A 6,170-nucleotide genomic window follows, 5' to 3' on the forward strand; every position below is an offset into this window, starting at 1 on the left:
AAAGTAATCAACATTTGTTCTTACACAAGTTACAATTTTCAAAATGCATCAATGATTAAGTCTGTAAGATAGCTTAATCAAACTTCTAAATGAGCCATAAAATAACATTTAACAACAGTGCATAAAGGCTAATTAATAACTCATACACCATAAATACAATTGAAAATCTTAAATAATTAATTTATTTCAACAATTGATGCAAACAATAGTTCCATACAAGAAATTGCAGAAACAAATTTCATTACAAAATGAATCAAGTACATAAACCTCACAAGACTGTGGTAGTACAAATCTCATGCTACCAGCGCTTGATCTTTGCTTGCAAAGAAGACCTCCACCTCACAATAGTAGTGCATAATGAAGTAAAAAGTCTCTACAAACAAAATGAAAGCTTGACTATAATGTTTCTTCCTTCCCTGGATTCAAATCCTCCCTACTCAGCCCCCACCAATACACATTTATACATACATGGGCCATAAACAGTTTCCTCGAAATCCCTTAACAAATAGAATTATTACAGTATGAATGTGTTGTAGCGGCTACAAACACCCTCCAAAATTTTTTCTTAGCTTTGTTTTGGAGCCTCCCTAACAACCATCCTCAGTAGCATGTCTTGTATCGTCGAGCATATAGGCTTCAACCATTTCTCAGTGTCTCGTCAGTGTTTGCATGTCAGTTTTCTTCACTACCCTCACAGGTTGTCTTCCGAGACTTAGACCATGTGGTGGCCAAGCATCTCCCCCAAAAAATTGTGCAATCCTGGAGGGGAACTAGCCTTCCCTCCAGAAATTGCGCAAATCAACTGGCCAGTCTATTAAGCTCAAGAATTGCGCAAATCAGTCTGTTAAGCTTACCTTAGAAAATTGCGCAATTCTGGAGGGGAACAAGCCTTCCCTCCATAAATTGCGCAAATTAGCCTAGAAACCTACTGGGCTCTAGAATTTCTCAGAGCAGTCATGCAGTCTTCCTCCATAAAATTGCACAATCTGACTCAGCACTGCTGCTCAGCTTAGAAATTGCGCAATTCTAGGAGGCAGTCACCTGCTGACCCTATAAATTATGCAATCCCTCTTGGACAACTAGCCCAGCTCAGCCTAGGAACTGCCCAAATTTTCATTCCAGGGTCGCAGACTGATGCATATGCCTTTAGGTTGACCGATTTCCTTTAAGACTGAGCAAAACTGATTTGCATGCACGGATTGCTTTTCCCAAGGCAGCATGCAAAGGCATCCCTAGATTTAGGGATCTATTTTTAGGTTGTGAAACATATGTTCATATTCCTAAATAATAGATATCTAAATTGGATGAAAAGTCATTAAAATGAATTTTCTTAGGATATGATGATAATGACTTAGGTTACTGTTATGGGATCCTTTGAAAAAGAGAGTTATTAGAAGCATCTACGTTATTTTTAATGAAAAAAAATGTTTAAAACTAATGGAAGAGATGTGGAGAAAAGAATTGTTGAAATTCAAGAACAATAGGAAAATCAACTACCATTACAAGAAGACACATCAAAAGATAATGAGCAGCCATTGCAACAAAATGAAAGTGAGGAAAAAGATGGAGAAGAACAACAAAATCAACAACCATTGGGATAAATTCCACCACAAAACTCATCAATTTGCGAGTCTACTAGGCCACATAAGCCTTCACAAAGGTGTTCTCCCTCAAAATATATTTTATTAACTAATTAAAGTGAACCTGCTTGTTTTCAGGAAGCATGTGAAGGACAAGACAACATCAAATGGAAAAAATCTATGCACGAAGAGATAAAATCACTACATGATAATAAGGCATGGGATTTAGTTGAAAGGTCAAAAGGAAGAAAGGTTTTAAAGAACAAGTGGGTGTATCGAATAAAGCATGAAGGAAAGGAAAATCAACATAGATTTAAAGCAAGGGTAGTGGTTAAAGGTTTTAGGAAATGATGTTGGGTTACCCCTACACATACCCACAGTATGCATGCATATGCATAAATACATCTGTCCCAGGTGTTTAACTCTCAAAGGAGTGAAATCTTCTATCATAAATGGTTAAGTCCCCATTCATCAGTTCCTTTGTATCGGAACTCAATCACCCCACTTAAACTTCCTATCAGGACTATTTATCTCCTCATAACCTTCATTATCCCTTTTATTAAAGCCTTCCATTAATTCTTCCTTATCGGGACCTTAAAACCCTTCGTAACCTTTATACAATCCTTTAAGCCACATATATATAACCTTAACCTTTAATACATTGGTTACATATGTTTAAACGTATAAAACACTCTTTTCCTTTATAAACCATTTACAAAGGAAAACCCCGCAAAACATACCTTTTTCCGGCTTGGTACTTTCTCTACACAGATCTCAAGGCTACCTTTATCACAATCGGGTATTAGCCTTCCGTGGGTCTTTAACACATACAGCTTCCACTTTCCGATATGTGATTTTCCTTTAAAAACAGGGCCGCATTACTTTGATGCAAATACACAGGAACAACGGGAAACAAGTTCCGAACATATAACCTGGAACTCAAATATTAGACACCCGCATTCATATATCTTCATCGGGTCCGCACCTTTAGAATTCTCCACAACACTGCGCCGATCATTCCAATCTCCGATACCTCCGATCTTCGATTTCCGCTTATTGGCTATCAGAGTATCGCTATATAGTTCATTGGCCTATCCATCCCTCGCCAGTCCTTAACTCCTCCAGTTATCGATTTGTGATTAGATCGCAGCCGTTGATTGGTTCTCGATCCAATGGTCGATATCCTTTCCCTATGCAAAGTTGCCCGATATTTCCCCACCATTGATCTACACTTAGTAGATCCAATGGTTGACGATGATTTCGGAAAGAAAACAAACACGAGGTTTAACTGCCCGATAAAGCAGTTTCCCTTCTCACCTCCATTGCTATGTGGCGTTTGATGAGTGGAATCGGTGCTCGTCCTTCAATACCACTTCCGGTTTTGAGGCCGCCCAAAAACCGCTTCCACTGTTACAAAACTGCTAATGTGATATTTCTCTGCCTTCCCTGCGATTGGACCCTGGCCGTTGATCTTCAAGATCCAATGGTTGTTGAGCGTCAATATTCGCTCCTTCATCCACTTCTTTACTTTGGTTTTACGCCATTTCTTCAATATTTCCTCTGTATCTTGGGTTTCTTTAAAGGTTCTTCCCCTTTCACTGTTCCGCTGCGACTCCCTTCTGAGCTTGACTTCTGTGATTTTTGTCACTGTCCTCTTGGATCCTTCGAATGGATTCAATGATCCATTACAATTCTTTGTATCATTTCTTCCTCTGCATGTTCTGCAGAACTCTGCCTGCAACTCCTATTACAGAACCAACGAGTTCACATACAATTCAACACTCGAAACACGCATTCCAACTCGAAATTGAGTCAATTGTATTAATAAATACCAACAATGATTACAAAATGATACCTCTATCTCTCACAAGCCTGATCTTCGATATCTGTGGCCTCTTCCTTCCTTTTGTCTGTAGGCTTACATATATGCTAGGAAGTTCTTGTTCAACTCATCCTGGTTCGACTCTTAATGTTGGGTGTGGAGCATGATTATCTTCTATATTCAAAGTTATTGCCACATAGGACCCCAGTTCGAAATGATGGCAGCAACGCCGCCCGTAAAAATATTCGCTGCAGGGGGGTCTGGGGGGGCGGCTGCGACCTTTGGGAGCCCCCCCCTGGTGGGGGGTTTCAGGGGCAGCACCCCCGAAGCTAAAAATAGCTGTAAAATTGCCTTGTAAAAGTATAGTAATTTCTAGTCAATCTGGGCCGTTCATTAGGCGGATGATCTGACGGTAGAACTTATGTTTAGTTTAGGTTTTTTTGCCTAGAAGGCAACCCTCTCTTTGTATGAGGGTATTGTATTTTGAGGCTGTGTGATAGATGTGTATTCTGCGAGCGAGAAACAGAGAGGTGAGACTATGAGAGAAAACAGAGGATATTACAGCAGATTTGCTGTAGGTTGTGTCTCTTCATTTTGTTGGATAATAGAAAGGAAGGGCTGGCTGTTCGGGGTGGATGTAGCCCAAACTGGGTGAAACACATATATTTGTGTCTCTCTTGTTTTGTGCGTTTTCTGTGTTTATATTTCTGCAATATGTTATGTGTTCCATTGCTCCGTAATATATAATTTTCTAACAACTGGTATCAGAGCCGAAGGTCTATTTGGCTGATAAACTCGCAGGAAAGAAGGGTTCCTGGTTTCAGTGGGAGCAATGGCGGAAGATGGTAAGTTTAGGGTCGAGAAATTTAATGGCAAAAACTTCTCGCTGTGGAAGATGCAGATGGAAGATTATCTGTATTAGAAAGATCTATACCTACCATTGGGCGGAAAATCAAATATGCGACGGGTATGACAGACGAAGAATGGAACCTTCTCGATAGAAAGGCACTCAGAACAATACGGTTGTGCCTTGCTCCGTCAGTCGCCTTCAACATTTTGAAGGAAACCACGACAGAGGGTTTGATGCAGATGCTGTCGAAACTATATGAAAAACCCTTGGCCTCAAACAAGGTATTTCTTATGAAACGATTATTTAATATGAAAATGTCGGAAGGTGGATCTGTTGCAGACCATTTAAATGATTTTAATACAGTTACAAGTCAGTTAAGTTCTGTAGGGGTAAACTTTGATGATGAAGTTAGATCTCTGTTATTCTTGTGCTCATTACTAGAAAGTTGGAATGGTTTGGTAATGACCATTAGTAACTCCATTTCTGGATCTAGTACTTTAAAGTTTGATGATGTTGTCGATGCTATCCTTAGCGAGGAAATGCGACGGAAAAGCTCCGGTGAGACATCAGGAAATGCTTTGAGTGTAGAGTCTAGAGGAAGAAAAATGGAAAGAGGAAAGAGCTCAGGATATCGCATTAAATCAAGGAAAGGAAGATCCAAGTCCAGATCGGGGATAGTGTGCTAGAAATGTGGAAAGAAAGGACACCTAAAGAAAGACTGTAGATCTCGAAATGGGAAATAAGGAGATGCACAGCAAGAAAACAATCATGAAGCAAATGTGACAGGTGAGGTGTTACAAGATACTTTGATTCTTTCTTTCGAAAATATTACTGATTCCTGGGTGGTAGATTCAGGGGCTTCATTCCATGCTACACCTAATAAGAAATACTTTCATGACTATGTTCAAGGAGATTTTGGACAAGTTCGTCTGGGTGATGATAAACCCTGTAAAATCGTTGGAATGGGTAAGGTTCTTGTAAAACAGCAGAATGGAAACCAATGGCTATTAAAGGAGGTAAGGCATGTTCCAAATCTAAAGAAAAATTTGATTTCAACAGGGTAGTTAGGCGGTGAAGGTTGTGTGATAACTTTCATAGATAAAGCTTGGAAGGTCACCCAAGGAGCCCTGGTAATAGCAAAAGGCGAAAAGGTTGGTACATTGTATTAATGCAATGGTATTTCTAACTCTGTTAATGCTTTAACTTCCAAAGGAGCAGATGCAACATTATGGCATCATAGGCTCGGACACATGAGTGAAAAGGGGATGAAGATTCTTCACTCAAGGAATTTGTTGCCAGGTTTGAAGAATGTTGATTTGGACTTCTGTGAGAATTGCATTTATCGAAAACAGAAGAGAGTCAGATTTCTCAGAGTTGGGAAAGAAAAGAAGAATGAAAAATTAGAGCTTGTGCATACAGATGTATGGGGACCTACTCAGGTATCATCTCTCGGTGGCTCTCGTTATTATGTTACTTTTATTGATGTTGCAACTAGAAAAACTTGGATTTATTGTATTAAGAATAAATCTGATGTATTTGATACTTTCAAGAAATGGAAAGCTTTGGTTGAGATTGAGACAGGAAAGAAATTGAAGTGTCTTAGATCAGACAATGGAGGTGAATATTGCAGCAAAGAGTTTGATAGGTATTGTTCAGAGCATGGAATTCGCAGAGAGAAGACAGTTCCAAGAACACGACAAGAAAATGGTGTGTCAGAAAGGATGAACAAATCAATCATGGAGCGTGCAAGGTGCATGAGATTGCATGCAGGATTGCCTTTACAGTTTTGCGCAGATGCTGTAGATACTGCTGTTTATCTAATGAACAGAGGGCCTTCAAGTTCCTTGGATGGTGGTGTTCCAGAGGAAGCATGGACAGGTAGAAAGGTAAACTACTCTATTTTAAAGCCTTTTGGTTG

Source organism: Pinus tabuliformis, chromosome 1_1 (genome assembly GCF_031772625.1).
Source record: "Pinus tabuliformis cultivar Carrire ecotype Pingquan chromosome 1_1, CPIR1, whole genome shotgun sequence".
In the NCBI taxonomy this organism is placed as follows: Eukaryota; Viridiplantae; Streptophyta; class Pinopsida; order Pinales; family Pinaceae; genus Pinus; species Pinus tabuliformis.